The 21,144-nt window shown below is 37.5% G+C and overlaps 1 long non-coding RNA gene across 3 annotated transcripts in view; it reads right to left on the reverse strand.

Annotated features, from left to right (window-relative positions):
• LOC136019024 (uncharacterized) overlaps positions 1–20,919 on the reverse strand; it is a 341,700-nt gene extending 320,781 nt beyond the window's left edge. For 2 of the 3 annotated variants that reach the window (XR_010614707.1, XR_010614708.1), the window contains exon 1: positions 20,862–20,918. This is a non-coding gene — a long non-coding RNA (uncharacterized LOC136019024). Of the gene's footprint in view, positions 1–20,861 lie in introns of all 3 variants that reach the window. The other variant, XR_010614706.1, reaches the window with a different exon arrangement.
• Positions 20,920–21,144: the final 225 nt, after the last annotated feature.

Here is a 21,144-nt window from a genome sequence, read left to right on the forward strand (position 1 = left end):
ATATCACTTTGAGACTGGATTTTAAACGACAGTTCCCTAAACTCTTGACCCACCTCAGATACATTTCACCCTCAGAAGAGTCACAGAAGAAAACTTGGATTATGTGTTTCCTTTTATTTTAATTAGCTTTTAATTCTTGTCTTTCTACCAATGCTTCCAACTCTTAAGAAACCAAAATTAATGGAAACCACTACTTCCTTGAAGAGAAAAAAGAAAAAAAAAAAAAAAAAACCACAACACCAAAACCCACCTAAACTTTATAGAAAGTACAACTCGGCAAGTACAAACTCAGCCAGGCTGCTTTAGATGGAACTCACAGTTGCACCAGCAGGTGCCCCAGGGCCCTACTTCCCCACTTGACATGTGACTAATGGTACCTTTGAATTCCTGTTTTACAGAGCTGTTATAAGGATCACCCATCATCTGCCAAGCACTCTGTGCCAGTCTTTTGTTCAGTGCATGAAATGATAGATTAGGGTGTGCTTGCTACCAAACTTCAGTCTTGCAGGACAGAATCTGACAGCAGACAGTAGAACTAGGAACTGGTTATATCTGCTTCATCTTGCCCATCCTCTAGACGCAAACAAGCAAAAGTAACCTAACAAATCTCAGTGTCTTGCTTAAAATATCCAGCATATAATTTCATCATGGCACCAAAAAACTGTGAAGCAAGAACTGGTTTATCTTCATTTCAAGGGAAAAAAAAACCCAGGGATTCTCTTTATAAATGATCATGAGTACTGTCAATCTCAGCCATTAACCATCACACACGTGCAACAGTACATAGGTCTTCAAAAACCTCCATAAGACACAACTTTTTTGGTACAGGGTCAGTAAACTCTCTTACTAACATAGCAGTTAAGGCCAAAAGTATTATAGGAAATAAACAAGCAAAACCCCCAAAATAATTTATGCAGTTCTGTGTTACTGCAAGAATAACTGGTTGAGTGATAACAATGGAAGAAATCTCAGGTGAAAAAAGATAAAAAGTCAGATCCTAGAGTTACTACTTTCGTTAAATCTACCTATATACCAATGAAAGCACTTTCAAGCAGCAGGCCGATTCGTAAACTACAGCCCTGTTCTGCCACTCAGACCTGCTCCTGACATTTCTTCCACTGAGGCAATTCCACACACAGGTTTAACACTTCTAGACTCCCACCAGTTTGGTATATTCAGGACATAATACAAGACCAAGTTCCCATGCCCTCCCAAGAAACAAAACAGCCTGGAGAAGGCTGCTGTTCCTAGATCAGTTCATGTAGCACAGCCCTGCTGCCCTCTTGTTCCTGAGGTAAGTTGAGAGCAGACAGAAAGCAAATACCAAGGTCCAAGCCCAAAATGCAGTAGAGAACACTGCAAAGCACCCAATTTCCAGCCTGACTCTATCAATTCCTCCTTACTGATTACTTTTAAGATTCACCCATAGGTTAGTGTGCTGCAAAGTGACCTCTGAGCTGGACTGAAGGAGTTTCAAATCTTACCTTTGCAGAAAATTCCTTCTCAAATAATTTTCCTTTATTTTTAGGCAGCAGGATTCAGTCCTGACATAACTGTCTCTGCTTCAACTCCAGCTGCTCCGTACGCGTGCTGAGTTGTGACCCCTAGTTGTACTAACTTTAACTCTTTCTATTTTAATCTATGTTTCCATTCTCACTGGAAGTAAACTTTGAAAATTGCTATTAAGGTTGCAGGTGGAATATGAAAAAAATTAGCACTTTAAATGTAATGCTTAATTTCCAGTATGGGAACTCCAGAGGCGCAAGTAATGGCTCATTGGAAACAAGTCATTACGCCAAACATCTAAGGACAGAAATAATCTACAAAGCTCCTGATTTCTTATAAGCTCATTTATAACAAGATTTGGCTTTGAAATGATTTATAGACATTTAGTGTTTTCTGCAACTTCTTTCTTTGTCAAAATCATTGTGTGAAGACTGTGAGAAGCAAGACAGTGAGAAAAAAGTTACAACACACACATAGCTACCCTGCATAAAATAATTATGCATCCATCGGGAAATTAATCTTTCTGATGCCATAACATTCTAATTTTTTCAAGTATAACTGGAAGAGAGTGATTGGGAGTGCAAATCAGAGGGATATGAAAAAAAAAATGTTCTCAAATTTTCTTATATAGATCTGACACAGTGGGTCAGACATAATCTATGAAATTAGGCTGACCCAACAGAACAGCTTGATACATGTCACAGAAGACACAAGAGACATGTCATTTATTTCCAGTGTGTCCTCCTTGAAGAAAGGAAAATGAAGAATAGTTGCATAGATATGTCTAGAACCATTAGCACTTAGCAGCAAACTACCCCCCCTCAGGATTCAATTTGGGGAAAGTGTACAGCACTTCCCCAAAGGAATTTTAAAAATTCCAACAGCTTCAACAGGTCAAAATATTTACTTGTATTTAATTTCAAAAATAATAAAACCCATTCTTAAATTAATGATAGTAATGAATAGCAAATTATTTGGAATTACGCTACTTGGCCAGAAGCTGGATGAGTCTACAATACATAACTATATTCACTCAAAGATACTGATGTAATACTGCAGAACATGACTAGAATGAAGTATCAATGATTGCATCTACAGAGGCATCAGGTACCAACTCTAGATCGAGTAGGAAATGCACAGGATTTTGCTGATCTGAAAAGCAGATAACTTGTATCCACTGCCAGTGATTTCTGCTATCTTCATACACTATGCACTAGTTAATAGCAAAGTGCACTTCTTGTAATGGTTATGTGAAGAAATAACAGTTCCCAGGTGAATTGATTTGCATTTGCTGCAGATGATCTGTAGGTTTGCCATGACACTAACCACAGCTCACTCTCATTCTTAACAATTCCCAGCTGTCGGCCAGAATATTTTTTTTCCAGTTGTTAGATGCGCACTCTGATCTGACTTACCCACTGCACCATCAGTATACTCCATGGAAGAAAAGCTTTTAATGGAGTTTTCCAAAAGAAGACAAGAAGCAAGTCCCAAAAGAAATAAAAGCTCCACGCGTTGTTTTGATTTTCATTTCTGAGTAAATATTTTTACAACCACAGACTGGCACATCTAAGCACCAGGCCCTCCTGTTTATCAACAGGTCAGCTCTATGTACACACAGCCACAACGCAGGGTCCCCCGGGCTGTCTTTGAACCTGAACCTGATATGGAGATGACAAGCATAGAAAATAGAAAGAATAAAGAATTTTATCTCTGAGATCTCAGTGCACACCGCACCAAAACACTCACAGCAGTGGCAAACTACACTGAGCTACACATAATAGGTTTGTGATTGGCAGAATTTTTCACCATGGACATATATCTGTCCTGTATTTTATGATTTTCACTATGCTAGAGGATCCTGACAGTATCATGTTTTCAATTAAAGCTGTTGGTTTTTTCATATATAATTCTTCCCTGGACAGCTGAAATGTAGAGGTACAGTCAGGCTAGTAGTGGGAAAACTTAAACCTTTGCCAATATATTCTCATTTCACTTAAAAAACTAGAAGTATGCTGATAAAGAAATCATTTACCTGCAGGCATAAATCAACTACATTAAATACCCTAATTTAAGTATAACATCAAACCTGAGAAGAGTTGTCTTTTCTCCCAGAGTAACACTTTATGGGATCCTGGAAATCACTAGCCTTACATAATACATGAGGCTGTGCACTTCAAAGCACATTAGAACCTAACAATATTCTTCATAAAATAAGACACCCTAGACACAAATTCACGTTCATGCACTATGCAGCATAGGTTCAGTGAAGTCTGTGAACCTAGGACATGACCACACACTTGCAGCCCAGGTAAACCACAGGGTTAGCGCATTTCACAACAGCAACAGCTGTGCTGTGTGTACTCCCACCAAAGCAGATGGCAGATGTCCAGGGTGTGCTGAGAGCAGACCAGCTACTGTTCATGAACAAGAGAAGGCATTCAAGCAGAAACTAGGCAATACTAATATTTACAGACTTCCTCTAACTTACAGCTGCAAAAAACCAGCATGGACCACGCTGTGAGATTCCCAGTAATCCTGGTCAAATATCGCCAAACTGATAATCCTATGCTAGCAGAATTTCTCACTTCAGGAAAGATGACATTTCCAGGAAAGCCAGCAGTACAGCAGCCTTCCCAAAGCAGTCCAGGACTATTTATCAGAACTAATTAATAAAGTCAACATAGGACAACTGAAAACATAGGATAAATAATCCAAAATGAAACTACTGCCTGCAAATCAGACACTAACATAATAAAAGCCCATGACACAATTACAGTACAATCATAAGCTTAGATTAGATATAAGGAGGAAATTCTTTCCTGTTAGGGTGGTGAGACACGGGAATGGGTTGTCCAGGGAGGTTGTGAGTACTCCATCCCTGGCAGTGTTCAAGGCCAGGTTGGATGAAGCCTTGGGTGGGATGGTTTAGTGTGAGGTGTCCCTGCCTATGGCAGGGGGGTTGGAACTGGATGATCTTGAGGTCCTTTCCAACCCTAACTATTCTATATGACAGTTGAATACCACCACACCCTTTCATCAGGCAACAATCTAAGGATGGGAAACGCAGATGAGCTAGAGAAGAGATTTTCCTCCCTCAAAGCTGCCAAGATGTAAAGGACCGTGCACAATAAAACTAGAATGTGGTCTAAACATCCAGGAAATCATTCAGGTCATCAGCAAAAGATTCAGATTTCTCCACTGAGACTAATGCAGACTAATCCCCATATAAGTGTCATCTGTCTGTTAAATTAAGGTATTCAAGATCTGAATTAAGGCTGTGGTGTAAAGCAGAAGACAGAACACAAGACACTAACACTTACCAATTGCGATAATACAATGTAATTGTATTAATAATGAGAAAAGTTACAAAGCTTTTCAGTCCCACATTCATAAATGACTAAATATATACATATTATCTTAATACTTTTATCACCCCTATTTCATTCCAGCATAGTTTCTTTACATTCCACCAAATAGCATCAAAGCAGGCAAAAGCAGACAAAAGCCTTTCCAGTAATCCTCTAAAATACCTATCTCCCTTTTTTAAGATTATTTGTCCCTGAAGAAGAAATCCTTAGCTTTTCTTTCCCCCACTCCCTCTTCAAAATCCTTGAAGGCAAAGGATCACTGATCAGAGCAAAACTGCTGTAGTTGTATGGAAGATACTAATGGCAAAATACGGTTCACTTGCTGAAGTATATTGAGATGGGACAGCAGGAAATAAGAAACATTCCACCTGTCTGTTTCTTGAATCACTTGGCTCTTCACAAAGCTTTCTTCATGACTTCTTTATTATGTTGTTCTTTTCGCCTTTGTATTCCCTAGTGGAGAGGCATTTCTAGGTTCATTTCAGTAACGTCAAAATAATTGAATCAAAACTAAGAACGAAGTATTGCAAGAGCTGTGTCTTGACGAATTTATTATTAGAGTAATTGATAAGAGTTATTAAATTTCCCAATAGACCCCTCAAGTTCAAAAACCAAGCAGAAGGCATACAGAAAAAAAAACCCACCCACAATAATATTAATATCGTCTTTACCTTTCCCAAGCTGTCATCCTTATCATATAGAAATCTACACAGAAAGGACCAGAGCAGATGCTTATTGTTTTACATTGTTACCAAGTCAATTATTCTACCCTAAAGCCTGATTTCAACCACTGTGTCTCACAAGTGATTCCTCTGAAAGCAACAGTACCCTGTTCATGTGAAACTCAGAAAGAAGAAATAGGGCTCCTGGCCTTGAGAAAGTTAAACTGGAATACGACGACATGGTACTAAAATTGCATTTTTTCATATAATTTGCTTTTACAAAAGACAATGAGTCCAGATGCAGATCTGCTGACAAAAAATTAATGTAGAACACCATTTAGATAATAGTCCAAAATATATGGATGAACTACGGTCTTACAAATAACACGAGGAAACTCATTGCCAGCTTCAAATGCTACAAAGAAACTGAGTAATATTCAAAGGATATCTGTGCACTTCATCATATTTACTTTTAAAGCCTATAATCCCTGAGAAATTCAAGATGGAAAAGGAGATCCCAATTCTTAACTGTCTGTTAAAACCAGCAAAGGATAAAACAAAATTCACTCTGTAATTTAGCTTCACACATCAGAAGCCTTGTAGAAATTTCTCTGACATGCTCCTGTACTGAGACAATGTAAGTTTATTGTTACGTCAAATGAATTAGTTACAGTCAAAATATAGTGTCAGTTGTCTAAACTTAGGATATTGGCCTGTAGCAGATTTTAGTTAAAACAAATGTACTGTACAATATTGCCTTTGGAAGAAATTTATGCATGAAGAGCCAAGGACATAAATAATGCACATTCTATTACAATATTTTTTAGCTACCTAGTACAGTATTTCTAAGACAGACCTCAAAATGGTGCTTAGAGGATTGGGAAAGGCATTGGGTTTTGAAAGAAATATGCTCACAATGTTTGAAACTCATACTTTGTTTCATTAAAGTTTGAAGGAGTGAGGGAAAAATTATTAGTTACTTAACCACTTTTCTGCATAATGGCATATTAATTCTGGACTTATGCATGTAGCTGTATTCATGTTACCTAATCTTTTACCACTTGCTATGCAGAATGAAACAGTATTTTGAGAGAGTATATACAGGGGTACAGCAATGTATCCTGGTTTGTTGGTTTTAGCAGCCTAAACAGCAGCATATCCCAAGGCAAGCTGTATAGCCTAATGGCAGAATGACAATTTATGCCTTTCATGTCTTTTTCCTGGGTTCTCTATGGCATGAAGTGCTTTATAGCACATTTTAAAAGAAGGAATAGAAGTATTAAAAGTAAATAAAGGAAAAATGGGGTAAATGCTAGCCATATTTATGGAAATAGAACTGAGTGACAGGAAGTCCAAGCATATTCTGTGTTAAAGGAATGAATTCCGTATTATAGAAGACTCTCACTAAACTTTCACAAAGACATTTGAAATTCAGACATTAGTATGGTGCTACATTGCTACCACAAAAAAATGGAAGTGTAGCTCTAAAATATATTAGGAGATATATTCCCAGCATAAAAAGAGAAAAAGATTGAGAGTAACATACTAAGCATGAGTGAAACTAGATGTGAAATCTAAACTGCCTGCAATCCTAGCTATTCATATTTAAACAAGAAAAAACTAATTTCGAACTGGAGGCTCCAGGCATTGTATCACCTCCCTTAAGAGAAGAAACTAAAATAGCTAGGAAAAAAAAAACAAGTTTCCCTTCTTAGTTCAGTTTATGTTCCTTCACATGTGCACATACAGAGATGTTCTAATCAGGAAAATTTAAACTGAACAACACAAGAACTGTTGCTCTAGATAATTGGTTTATCATAAACATGGCTCCTAAGATGTGGGATTAAGTTTCTTAATTGTAGTCCTTTTATCATTCAGAATTCAAAGCTTTGTTTCTTTAATTTTAACCTGATTGTAAATGTATCATGTGGAGACTGAACTCTGCTTTGGGGCTTATTGAATGCTGACACTTCATTTCTCATAGGAACCCAGCATTTATGGCACATCTTGACTTTACCCCTTTAATTATAAAATGGTATTCAGCATTGCCTTTTGCAAAGCATGATCTTTTGTACATTTCCTTCATAATTATAACAAACTTTCCAGCCCCTCAGCTGACAAGCAACAGGCCTGTCAGGTTTTTGGTGATAATGTCTTACTCTACAATGTCATATGAAAAGCTGTCCTTTGAGGATCAGAAACGTACAACATGCACTGCTTCAATGTGTAAAAATAAGATTAAAGTACAAGGAAGGCAATTAAATGCTTAGATCATATTAATAAAAGCATTTCCTGTGTTTACCTGGTGTTATCATTGCCTACAACATTGAGCAGTGTATTTGTTTTGCTGACTAAAACATGAGCTGAAAACACAAAAAGCGATTAAGGAACTGCTTCTCAAAGAATACAGTCCAAACAACTTTTGTTCAGTACTTTTACCGTGATTTAATGAAAAATTCTGCGCTTTAAGGGACAGATCTTTGTACAGAAGAAATGCCAATCTACCTACAAAGAAATCAACAGGGATTAAATTCCTTTGAACTTTGTGGGTTCTGATAAAAACTGCAACTCACTTTATAACACTAACGGTTTACTATTTATCTTGATAAAATCATACTAAATTATCAATACAAACCATATTTACCTTCATTTTACCATCATGTCCTATAATTATCCTACTGACACTGTGATGAAAATCAGAACCTCTCCAAGCTTAATAATTTTGCTTAGTACTATGCAAAGTAAATTTTTATGACATCATTGCCCATAGGACGCAAGCAGAAATGGTGCTATAAGGTACCTGGCACTGTTCAAATGTATAGATAGTTATGATTTTTTTATTTATCCATTTAATTTTTTAAGATTCAAGGAATATTTTTATCACTAGTAGCTGTGATACTAGTAGAAACTGGAGATACTAGAGAGACTAGAAAAAGACACTTCCATATACTGGGGAGAAAACAATTCAAAACAGTGGCAGAACCCTGAAAAGCTTGCATACAGCTGCACAGCCCTAACCAACTGTAACTTTATCGCGTGGCAAAGTTGGTGTGGCAAACTGAAGCACTAGCTGCAGGCAGCACCCGATACAACAGAGAAGGCAGAACTTCTTCACTCACAGTAGCAAGACAGACCCAGAGAGAGTCTGATGCAGTCTTTCCAGTATAGCGCTTCTGTTTCTCAGCACCAGCCCTAATGCTGAGAAAAGCTGATGATTTACAGAGGTCATTTGTCTCAGGGAAACAAAGGACTATCTCTTTGTTATATTTTTTAACATTGACTAGCACAACAAACCCTATTGCCTATCACAGTACAAGTAATACTAAGAACAATTTATAACCACAGCTGACCTTTTTCACTAAATATTTAAGCCTGTAAATTAGTCTCCAAGGGAAGTGTGGTCCACTGTCTGAGGTATTTAAAGGTGTGATACATAAAACACGAGAAAATGTTCTGTGGGGAATAAGCCTATATTTACAGGAAGATCAACTAGATTATTAAGTCTGTTTCATGTCCAATAGATGACTCAATTTACATGACATTTTCAAATGAGAATTTTACTCAGAGTGTGCTGTCTTTCAGCTAAACCGTTAATACTGGTTTATAGTAGAAACAAGTTCGGGAGTATGGTTCTTCCTTTTTTTTTTTAACAGAAAATTGAATAAATATCAGAAGACTATACTGGATTTTCTTTATATTATGTGGAATGAGGTAAGGGAAAGGAAAAAGATTATGGGCCAAAACATCCCATTCTTGGAAGGCAATATGTAGTTTTGGCAGACACTTAGAAGTGTTGAACAAACCTAATTATCACACATATAAGTACAATTGTATTCAACATAAGAGAATGGAACACAATCTTGTGGAATGTGCAGAAATGCCTGACGGTAAAGATCTAGACGTTATGAGAAAGAATTCCTCGGTTTTGTTAGTATACAAAAAAACAAACACAATATACTGGGTTTTTATCACACAATGTAATTAAAGCCACAACATAACATATGTAGGCAATCAGAAGATTCATTTGGAAGTTTGTAACATTTTTAAGTTAGAGCTCTGCCTGACTTGTTGGTTTTCTGTACTTAATGCAACCTGCAATTTTTTCCTCTTTCTTTCCCTAGAATTCTGGAGCAATGTTTCCTAAGCAGATTCCCACTGACAGGCAATTACTTTCAATTGTGTAATAGCAGAAAGCTAGAAAATTATTTCTCTGTGAAAAGAAAGGTTTTTAATTGTTGGGTTTGTTGCAAGATTTCTGATGTTCTGCACATAAATCCATATATGCAATTACAGCCACAGTGTAGCCACATGATAACCTGATTAAAACTTTTGATTAAAGGAATTAAAACAATCAAGCTTTATGATGAGAGACACTGCAAGGAATGCCTTCATCAACTCTCCATTTTCACGTGTCAGGCAATCTTAGCACCAGAGCTCTGACAAAGCCATGTAATTCCATAACACACTGACAGAATCTCCATTAAAATTAGGATCTTCAAACTATGTTAGGCAGCAGCATCTATTTCCATGGCAAGGAAATGAGATTTCCTTGGTGAGCTTTAACACATGCTGGTATTCCTCTAGTGAAGATAACACATTAACTTCCAGAGACCAGGATTGGTGGCAAGATGCATAAAACCCATGCCCTCCTACTGTGCAGGGTCTCACCTTCCACAACTTACAGTCAGGAATGTAATGATTAATAACAGCATAATTCCTTCAACCGCACCTCCATTTTTATTTTGCGACGATGCTGAAAACATACAGGTATCTAACAGGTTACTACTGTGGCAAATGTGCAAGAAGTTACTGCACTTGCAAACTGAACACTGACACTTTGAAATCCTAGCCCCCTAGAGCTTAAATGGGCTTCCAGCTATGTAAATGAAGATATCTAACAAGCTGATTAGCTTGCTCAGAGAAGAAAGAGTTACACATTTCTTTTAGTTCAGTATTGTGTTAGACCAAAATCAGTTGGAGAAAAACAGAGCACAGACAAAGAACTCCTGATGTTGAGTAGAATAGAAACATACTAATTTTTAAAGTACAAGGTCAGTATAAAGAAACGTTTCAATAAACCTCAACCCCTTAACCTACAAGGCAGAGAACACAGTCCAGCAAGTTTTGTGAGCTTGAAGGCCAAAGGAAGCCATAGAATATGTAACTGCTAATATGCTTTCTGTTTTAGTTTGGTCACATGCAAAAGAGTGGTATAATGACCTACATTAACAGCTGACATTGCTGGCAAATAGCTGAGAGCGGCTTTAACTTGCCTTATTTCAGGTATCGGATTTAATGACTTTTTTCTGCAAATACACAGAAGGGCGCAGAAATTTCTACATCAGTCATTAACGGAGCTAAACCTGACATGTGACTTATCACAGAAGACCAAGAGGAAGCAGCTTACTTTCATTCTGCCACAAACTTGATATGATCTTAAACCTCTTCTGCAACAGAAAGAACATATTTCAGATATTTAAGATATTTCAACTTGTGGCACACAGTGAATGCAAGACCTGTACCTGTGGTATAGGTTCCTAAAATGAGTTTCAGGAGCAGAAAAAGCTCACTGCCTGGGGCTTTTATTGACAGCAAGCCCATTTCCTGCAGTTTGCTCAAAACCCTAAATACTTAAAGAAGATTAGCTATGGACAGAAAATTAAGATCCAAATATTTATATCATGCAACATAGTGTATATATGCCTACACTTCCCTTTGGATCTCAGCAAGCCCATAGTTGTGTCCCCCAGTTTTTGAAATGCAAAAAGTCATTGCTACTACCAAATATTTTTTTTTTTTTTTTTTTTTTTCCGCAAGAGTAATTTGGTTTCTTCCACTTCCCATTTGAAGATAAACTTCAAAATGAAAATTGATGGCAAGGCATGTAAAACTGCCAAGATTAGTTTTCCTGAAAATTGTTGCTTATTCATGGTTTCTCTCACTCCCTGTTAACTTAGGATGCTTACTCAAGTTTGGAGGATGGAGTTTAACAAATAACCTCCAGCAGCTCTCCTCAGTATTTAAAGGTCATTTGAGAATGTCTGATTGGAATGATTGTAACTGAGATTAGTCTTCAGCTGAGAAGAAATAAGATGAAAAGGGCAAGTTGTTCAGGAATATAAAGGAGGCATGCCAGAGAGTATTTGCCTTGTTTCTGCACAAAGCAGCACACAGTCTCCCAGGCACTGATGTAGTGCATTTCTGAGAATTATTAAAGTAAACAACAGCTTTTAGATCAATTCTGCTCTCATTCACAACCTATGTACAAGACCAGGGTTTGTTCTGCTGATTTAAAAGTGTTTTCTTTAGAAATTTTAGAAATGGCTGCACATACAAACCTCTTGAAAAGAAAGATTTGTATAAGTAATTCCAGTCACCGACTTGGAAATTTCCCCCCATGAGGAAATGAGAATGCACATCATGTAATACATGACTACAGTTATATACTATAGAGCCTGAACAACTAAGTTGTCAATTTTGTTAATTTTTCTCTTGCTTCCATTTTTTGTGGGGCAGCAAATGTTCTGACAGCCATTATCTTGAGAAAAATTGTAACTGATGAGTTCATTTTCATTTATGCCTAAGGAATTTTCACATTATTGTAAGCTGGAAAATATTAGATAATTAACATTGGTGATAAAACCGCATTCATACTGATTATCCTGTTCCACGTATATGCTTAATTGTCAACACTGCAATAGCTGTAACTGCAAATAGACATCGTCCATTAGCCAACCAGACTGCTCAATGAGAAAAACACAGCCATTTTAGCTGTTATTTGGAGGATGAGAAGTGCATAATTATCATTTAAATAGGCAGCTTTACTTTTCTTATCCACTTGGAATACCCAAAAAAATACCTGCCTTCTGTATCTGGGGACAAAGAAACAACATTGTTTACAATAACAGTGATACTGAAGTCTCCTAATGCACTGTCCATGCAGAACTGTCACAGTGTTTTGTAAAGACAGAAAAGAAACATATGCATTTCCATTTTTGGAAAGGAGGAAACAAACACAGAGAGGAGAAACAATCTGCCAAGTGACTGACAGTGTATATCTCGAGTTACTGGACTTACTAAGGAGTGCTGAAAGGAAGAGAAAACACAGTCCTCAGATCTACATGCAAAGGAAATCTTTCCTACATACATCCATTTCAAGCAGAGGAGGGAGAATGGGTTCCCTATACTGCACTGTTCCCATTGCCTAGGATCCTAATAAAACTAAAGATCTGTTGAGCTACCTGTGATCCCTTTGTGTGCAAATTTTCTGATTGGACTTGACATCCTTTTCTTCAATAAGATGGGTGACAAATAAAGGAAATCTTTTGCAGAGACGATGATGCACCTTTGATGCATGTTTCTACAGCCTCTGCCTCCAGTCAGTCTGCCCAGTTGTTGACAGCACTTCTTCCTTCACTGCAGGACTCAGCTCTAAGAACCTGATCTAACTCCAGTGACCTGAACAGTCTCAACTGAAGCTGAATCAGTCTCCTAGGTGCAAAGCATTTTCACCCCAGGGCATTCAGTCCTAGTCCCTCTACAGGTTCAGTTTAATGACAGAATTATATTCTGAGCTATTGAGCATTTGTGTTCACTCAGTCTAGTGTTTCAGCCTGCTCTATATATCACCAGTGTTATTTCCCTGGATGGTTGTTTCATATTTTATTAGAAATGACAGCTCTATTATTAACAAGAGAAAAAAAATATAGCATGAAAGAAAAATACAAGCGTTAAGATCCACGCGCTGAAGGATGTGAAAGTTTTTTTCTGGCAACACACAGGAAATAGCTGGATTTGTAAAATATTTTCTACTTGAATAGTTTATTAAAACTGACACCGGTACAACAATTACTACCAATTATTTTGTCAGCATGCCTATTCCATTCAGTGTGAGAAAGTTAGTAACATAAAACATATCGAAAACCTAAAAGTGGCTAAAGACCATTCTATTAGGGGCCATTTGAATTTTCAAGAATTTAGTAAGGATGTAGGTAGAATTTTCTCTCCAGATTATTAGTTTAAACCAAGACTTGATGCTTATCCCAGAAATAAATACCAACATAAAGTTGCTTACATGACATTAATTCATAAACCAGATTCTCTAGTGGTCACATATCCCTAGCACAATCCCATCATTATAATTGCTATCTGTCCGCAGATTAAACTATCCACTTCCAAAGTCAAAAAGTAACCCTATGGGAAAGCATGCAGTGGGATAAAGTAGAAGCTTATTCTCCCAGTCTGACAGTATATATAATTAGTTTTTTTTCTTCTGATTAGAAATTGTAAAAAGATATTTACAATATGTCTCAATTGTAAACTTAACTTGAATATAACCCTAACTCAGTTTACATCTGCATGCAGAATTCTCGCCTTTTAGTCCAAGGCCCACAGATCAAAGTAGCACAGAAGATCAGAGCTCTGCAGAATGAATGTGGTGAGCATCTTCAGAACATGATTAACCTTCTAATATCTCTCTCCTGTGCTCATACAGGACATACAATAACCCCCCATCTACACTTTGCAGAATTAATTTCACAATTCAGTTTCCTACAGGATTTCCCAGGCTCAGATGTCTGATTCTAATATTTAATGATGTAGCGTATGCACCTCAAAATTAAACTACCTAGGATGCATTAGACAATTGTACTGTTGCTTTCCTCCCTCCTTGCACTAGCTCCAACAAATAATGGTACATCAGATAAGTACCTGAAAACCCTAGACAAATTGGAATAGTTCTTCATGTTTTGTTTGGACAACACATCTGTACTGAAATGATGAGGATGTCCAACAAAAGTAAAAGTATGGTAAACTTATCACACAGCAAAACACTTTCATGACGAAATGGGAGTAATCATACATACCAAATCACTAATACTGGCAGTTTCCTTTTAGGAAGGATTCAGAATTCATTTTCATAATTCAGAATAGTATGTTCACATGAACTATATTATCATAACTACAGCAATAGAGCCATAATAATAGAGTAATGTCAGCGTTACCGTTCCTAGTAAGCTAACAAGTAAGCCATGCTAATGGGTGAGAAAGTGCTGTTAAAATGTAGCCATAGGAATGTTATTTCACAGCTTGCCTTTTCTAACCTCCAAGTAGGATAAAACAGGAGGAGAAACTTAAAAACAATTCACAGCAGTTTTAACCTGCGTGATGGCATCTCTTGAGCCACTCTGTTTTAACTTTAGTGACAAACAACGTGCTGTTTAGTAAAAAGGGGTGTATTTCCATTTTAACTTCCCTGATTGTTTTCTTGATGCAAAGAATGGAGAAGGATCAGCCACCCTTACAAGCTGCATGATTTTAAGCTAATATACCAAGGCTTCTTCTATATTTGTAAATATATGTATTAGTTTCATGCCCTCTGATTATACAGAGACCGTATTGGGGATAAAAACCACAAACTCCTCTTATCTCACAAATGGGTTAACAAGCAGTAAACAAAAAGGTTTATAACTATATGATCCACTGGCTAATAAGCCTTTGGTGCCAGAAATCACATTTCATGCTTGGGTCAAGCCTGTTAAGTCTATTACGGTCTCAGATGCCTCCTGTACAGACCACCAGGGTGTAAAAGAAATATCAAAAGCTACTGACCTCAGGCTACTTCTGTGTTTAATACACATCTTTTAGATAGATACATCAATCTGAGAGCAGTGCTGCCCCTGTAGAGGAGGGCTTTCAAAGCCATTTCAAATGTGAACCAAACACAGAATAGGAAGTTACCTTATTTTGATATACAGGGACTTGAAGCTATAGATTTTTTACAACTCTCATTCACAGAATTTAAAGCCAGAAGAAACCATCAGATCACACATGCTGGCCTCGTCTACACCACAGACCATTAAATATTACACAGTTATTCCTGCACTGAGCCAAATAACTTGGATGTGATTAAAGCAAGATTGAAAATCTTGCTTTGGAAATATCAATGGAGAATCCACCACGCCCCAGAGCTTCAACTGCCTCTTCCAACATTTAATAACCCACTCCCCCTTAGATATTTTATATTTAGCACCCAACGTGAATCAGTTTAGTTTCAGCTCTCAATGACTCTTTTTTTCACTATTTTCTGCTGGATTGAAATGATTTTTCACTCATGGAGAAATTATATATTGTAAGTAAGTTATCTCAAGATTAAATCTCTTCATAGTGTAGCATTTTCTCCATTCCTCAAATTGTTTTAACTGAAGAGAAAAAGATACATTACAATAACCTTTGATACCACCAGAATTGAGCATATTTTCTAATGCTGTTTGTAGAAAAAGTCATTCTATTTGCCTCTCTACCTAAAAACAGTCACAGTGGAACAAGCTTGAACTATCTCCATTCTGACAAACGCAGGCAGCCAAAGATCATAGTATACGCATATGCTTCTGAATTGTTACATATCCACAAGAGAGTCAGTTATTTTATGACTCTCCTGTGCATTTGATGTCAACCTGTGCACAGAATTTTACATGTGGGGAATGGGAATATTTGCATTCCTCATATGCTACAGAGTAGCCGAGACTAGTTTCATAAAGTCAAATACGAAAGACGGTACCTTATTAGGAACAAGACAGATAGTAAGCTACAGCTAAAGAAAAACCCACCAAGGAGCAAAAGAAATGCTGTTGAGAAGGAAACAACCAAACCAAGGAACAAAACAAAAAAGCCTGAGAACCACTTTTAAGGACATGGCTTGAGAAGGACATTAAATTAAGGCCACAGTCTCAGCTTTCGACACTTCTGCTTGCTCTTGGGAATGTCCTCCAGGCACAGGATAAACCAAACAAGATTTCACAAGCACACAATCAAAGCACAGACGTTTGCTGTAACCAGAAAGCAAGCACCATGACTGACACACTAATCTTTTAAAATGCCTCTGACACCAATCAAAAATATAATTTAACAAGTCCAGATGGTATTCTTGTAAATATTATCATCTGAAAATTTTCATGAAAGAAGATGAGAAAAAACGGAAACTTATTTCAAAGCAGAAAATGAGAACTTGAGAAATGCATTGTTATGAAATGAAATATCAGCCATGTTTCATTCACATTGGCTGTGTTTAGCCTTAAGAAAACAAGGGGCACTGTAGAGAAACACACCTAAATCCTAGGATACAGGACTGTTGGGATCAGTCCATTCGCACAATTTAGGTAAACAGTCCAAATTAATCGTTTCTGGGAGCCTCATTTAGATCTTCCTCCAGCCTATGTAGAAACACCAACGTGCCAACTGCAAGTAGAATTAAGTACAAAGAATAATAACAGACAACTTTTGCTGGGATACGACAATAAAACATCTAAATATAAACACACTTTCCAAAGAAATCAATATACCTTAGCAAAACCAGGAACAAGTTAACAGACCCTAGCATTTGATCAGTACATTCAAAATCTCAAAACTTGCCTAAATGCATACTTTTCAAGTTGATGTTATGCAAAACCAAGCTATTCCTACTCAGGAATGCAAAACTTGACAGGACAGCAAACCTAGCCATTTTTTTAACTCACATCTGCATTTCCTTCTTCCCTTTATTTCAAACTCTGCATTTGTAACAGTCCTTCAGTGAGCGGTTTGCTGCAACACTAAGTATTGTTACTGCTGTTATTCAAAAGCTAGAAGCTCCCCACTGTATGCCAACTGATAAGTACTATCTAACACTGCAAACATCTATTTCATTTGCATCATAGCAGAAGCACATTTTTCTAAAGAGAAAATGGTTATTTGGAGTTGGAGGGCAGAATGACAATAAAACTGGTGAACTCACTGGGATTTTTTCTAGGATTCCTTAAGCCTGTAGCATTTTTTTATATTTATATATATCTTAGATTTTAACTATGTTTGGAACTCTGCCACCAGCCTGTTAAAATAAGTCTTCTAAAGCAAAGGCTGATAGCAGAAGAACTTATTGCTGATTCAATCTCCGATTAACCATTCTCCCAGCGGGTGCAGTTAGGAGCACTTCCGAGATATTCTTGTTCACGTTAGGATTTCTCAGGCCTGAAAGTTCAATGCAAAAAGAAGTGGTATGTTCTCATGCCTCAGCCCCTAATTTAGTTTACATATGAATGCAAGCCGCCTGGTTGGAAATTTAAAGTAACAACCTAGTGACTAATGTATGCGGAAGAAATTGAAAGCACAAACTGACTCCTGTAGATGAGGATTTCAAAAGCATTTCTAAAAGACTGCAGCTAACAAAATCAAACCACATAGGCATTTGGTAAAAGCAGCATTAGTCCAAGTTGCTGGTGTGCATCATTCGTAGGAAACACTACATATGCTGTGCATGCCAGGCATCCCAGAGCTGCCTCAGTCTTTGGCAGGCATAGCCCTCTTTCCGGAGGATACAAACCACCAGCATTTAGAAGCATTCATTAACCTCAAGTGTCTTGTTTATTGGTTGCTCAACTCAGGACGTCTTGTAACAAATTTCCAGAAGTGCCTCAGACCTTATCTCTTAGCCAGTACTGAAGGAATGCCCGTGACAATGATTACAAAACCTGTCTGATTTTGCTAAGTTCTCTCAAAGGTAGCACACTATTTAGTGTCACCTAGAGTGACTTCTGTGAGAAGTCTGAGGGAGACAGTGCTGGATATTAAGGCTTGAGATACATAGATTTTGACCTTCAAGAAGTTTTCTTAGGAATATGATTCCTCAGGTTGTGCACAGAACTGCTGTTTCAGGTGTATCTGGAGCAAAGATACTTGCTTCCAGTTTGTAGCAGAATAACTTGTTAATTTACTTTTGGTTAAGTCAGCCAGTTCAAACAAGTTCAAGTCCCCGTGTCTGCAAAGTTTACTTTGGTGGAAACCCATTATGGAGCACAACCATACCAAGACTTGCAGGCAATTTTGAAGAGGCAGCAGAAGGCTGTGATAATTAGCCATGTCCAATAACATTTTTCCTCCACATAGTTCTTATAGTGCACCACTGAAGATGGTTTAAGCTAAGGAAGCTGGCACTGATTACAGCAGATTAAAGCACTTTCCTCACCTGTGCTATGAAAACAAATATATTCAACCATTTCAGGCAGACCTGGATGGAGATGCATGCCTGCAAGCCGAACTGAAGAGTAAGTATCTGCACATTCTACCGCGATGGTTTGAATTCATAGCCACCAGACATTATAATGGCATTTCCTCACTGTCCCACTTTTGCTGTGACTTCACAGCTGGTTCTGTGCACTTGCCAGCATACATCATATACTCTCACATTGCAAGACTCCTGTCCTCATGTCTTTCCAGACAAACCTGCCATAAGACCTCAACAGTACTGAATTTGAACACTGTCCTGATGAATACCAATGGGTTGGATGAGTTGTTGATATTATTTGGAGAACAATATGGATTTGCAACAGTACACTGAAATATAAACTTTAATAAAGAAAACAGTAATTGTGTGCCTATAATTTCACTGATTACAGAACACAGCTTGCAGCTCTCTAAATTATAGTTTACAGAGATGGTATCCCAAATCCTTTAATCTCTGTGCTTCTTTCTAAGCACTCATTCAGATGACTTCTTCTACAGCAGAATATGAATTTTGCAGTAATGGTTTTATATAATCTGAGAGAAGCTGTCCTATAGTCTTGAAGTAAACAGATAATTATTTCACATCAAAAGGCATGTTCTTAGGAAAGACATGTGGGAAGCTCAGCCAGTTTCAGTCTGTTTGGATTTCAGCCAGGTTGGATTTTAGTCAGGTGAATCTCCTGAATCTAATAACTATTCTGCAAAAGTATTTGGTGCCTTGCAATAGCATAAGCTTAATGGCAGTATTGTCCTATTATGAATTAAGAGGAAACTAGCAAACGGGTAACTAACTGTGCAATTGGCCACATCAATACTGTACTTATGAACAAAGTCAAGGACCCCAACCTGTATTTCCTTATTCAAAACATGAAACATAGTACTATTTAAGGTTATTTAATGCCTGCTGTTGATACAAATATTGTTCTTCTATGAATCTATTTGCTCTGTAAAGAGACAAAGCAGCAATATTAAAAAGAAAGCCTTTCTTTGTCTTTTATTTGGAACTACAGTGTACAAATCAAACCAAACACTTCCCAAGCTCTGATACTTTGTTTGTTTTTTAAATTGCATCCCTTCTTTGGATGGCTGAAAGCCCTTTCCCTGCCTGGAAAGACCTTCTCAGGAAATACAGACTAAATATTCCATGCTTCACTCATCACTTGTGGTAGCCAAATAAATTTCCAAGTGACATCAATTCAAAGAGCTTACAAAATATGAACGCTTTGGTAGAAATCCCTTGCCTGTCGCTTAAGGCAAAATTTCTTTCTTTTTGGTTTAAATAATTACCGTGATTATAGACTATGCATTTTATCCTGACCATAAAGCAATGCTACCATCGAAAACGCGGTTGTGTCTTCCTTCTACCATTTATTCTGCCTCTGTGCTGTTCATTCTTTCCTCCCATTTAAAAAAAACACATCAAACCAGAACACCCCAAACAACCCCAAACAAGAAACACCAAAACCCAACCACAACACAAAAAGCCACAAAACACCTTTATGTAACAAATCAAAATAAAAAAAAATTTACAGTCATAGATGATGTGTTTGACCAGGAGACCACCCCCATCCAATGACTTCTTGGATTTGTGCTGCCATGTTTCTGAGCTCTGACACAAGAAAAAACCCAAAACCCCACAAACAAACAAAGCAAAGCAAAGCAAAGCAAAGCAAAACAAAACAAACCCAAAAAAATTTTCACTAAAAATACTACTCAAATTTCAAATCTGCACTCATTTTGTAGTCATATGGTAGTTATATGAGCAGACACCTGACTCAGTCATACACATCAATTTGTGGTACAGACTATTGGTCAGAAGAAGAGAGACGCTTTCTTACAGGTCCCAAGTCCTATATTATGGATTTGGGTAGCCAGTCACATCTTCAGATTCATCACCTGGGTGAAGACCTCCTGGAGGTTAGCAGGAGCTTTCACATCATACAGTGCCTATTTCAACATCTTCCCTTCCAGTAGCAAATGCAACTTTGCCATCCCTACTTTCCTCAGCAAGATTTCTTCTTAAAATCTATTAGAGCTCCCTGCATAACAAAGTTCAATTAGGATTAGTTGTATTGTTTTGATTTTAAGGCTCATTCAGCCCTTGGTTTTTCTATTGAGAATCATTTTAGAGTTTTGATTTATTTCATCAGCGTCCTAAATAATCTCCAAACTACACTCACTGCAACATGAAAATCAATTAAGAATAAGATTTTTAACAAAACATTAAAAAAAAAAAAACCACGTTTACATGCTAGTAAATTACTCCATGCCAAGTAATACCACCTACCAGTGACACAGTCAGGCACAGCCACATCTCTCTGTCTTTCCCAGGGCCCTCTTCTTCCTGAACAGAGGCAGAACCACTCCCACCACCTTTCTGCTTATTTAACACACTCATTAATTCAGCATCTGTGTGGCTTGTTAACACAGCTCCTGCTACCACAGCAAAGCAGGCTCTTGTTCTAAACTATCCAGGTTTTTAACTTTCTCACTCACTGGCTCAAGCCCATGATTCAGGTAGAAGAAATATTGGCAAACATAGGAAATTCCATGGTGTCACTCACTGAGGC

This window comes from Lathamus discolor, chromosome 8 (genome assembly GCF_037157495.1).
Source record: "Lathamus discolor isolate bLatDis1 chromosome 8, bLatDis1.hap1, whole genome shotgun sequence".
Taxonomy (NCBI): domain Eukaryota; kingdom Metazoa; phylum Chordata; class Aves; order Psittaciformes; family Psittacidae; genus Lathamus; species Lathamus discolor.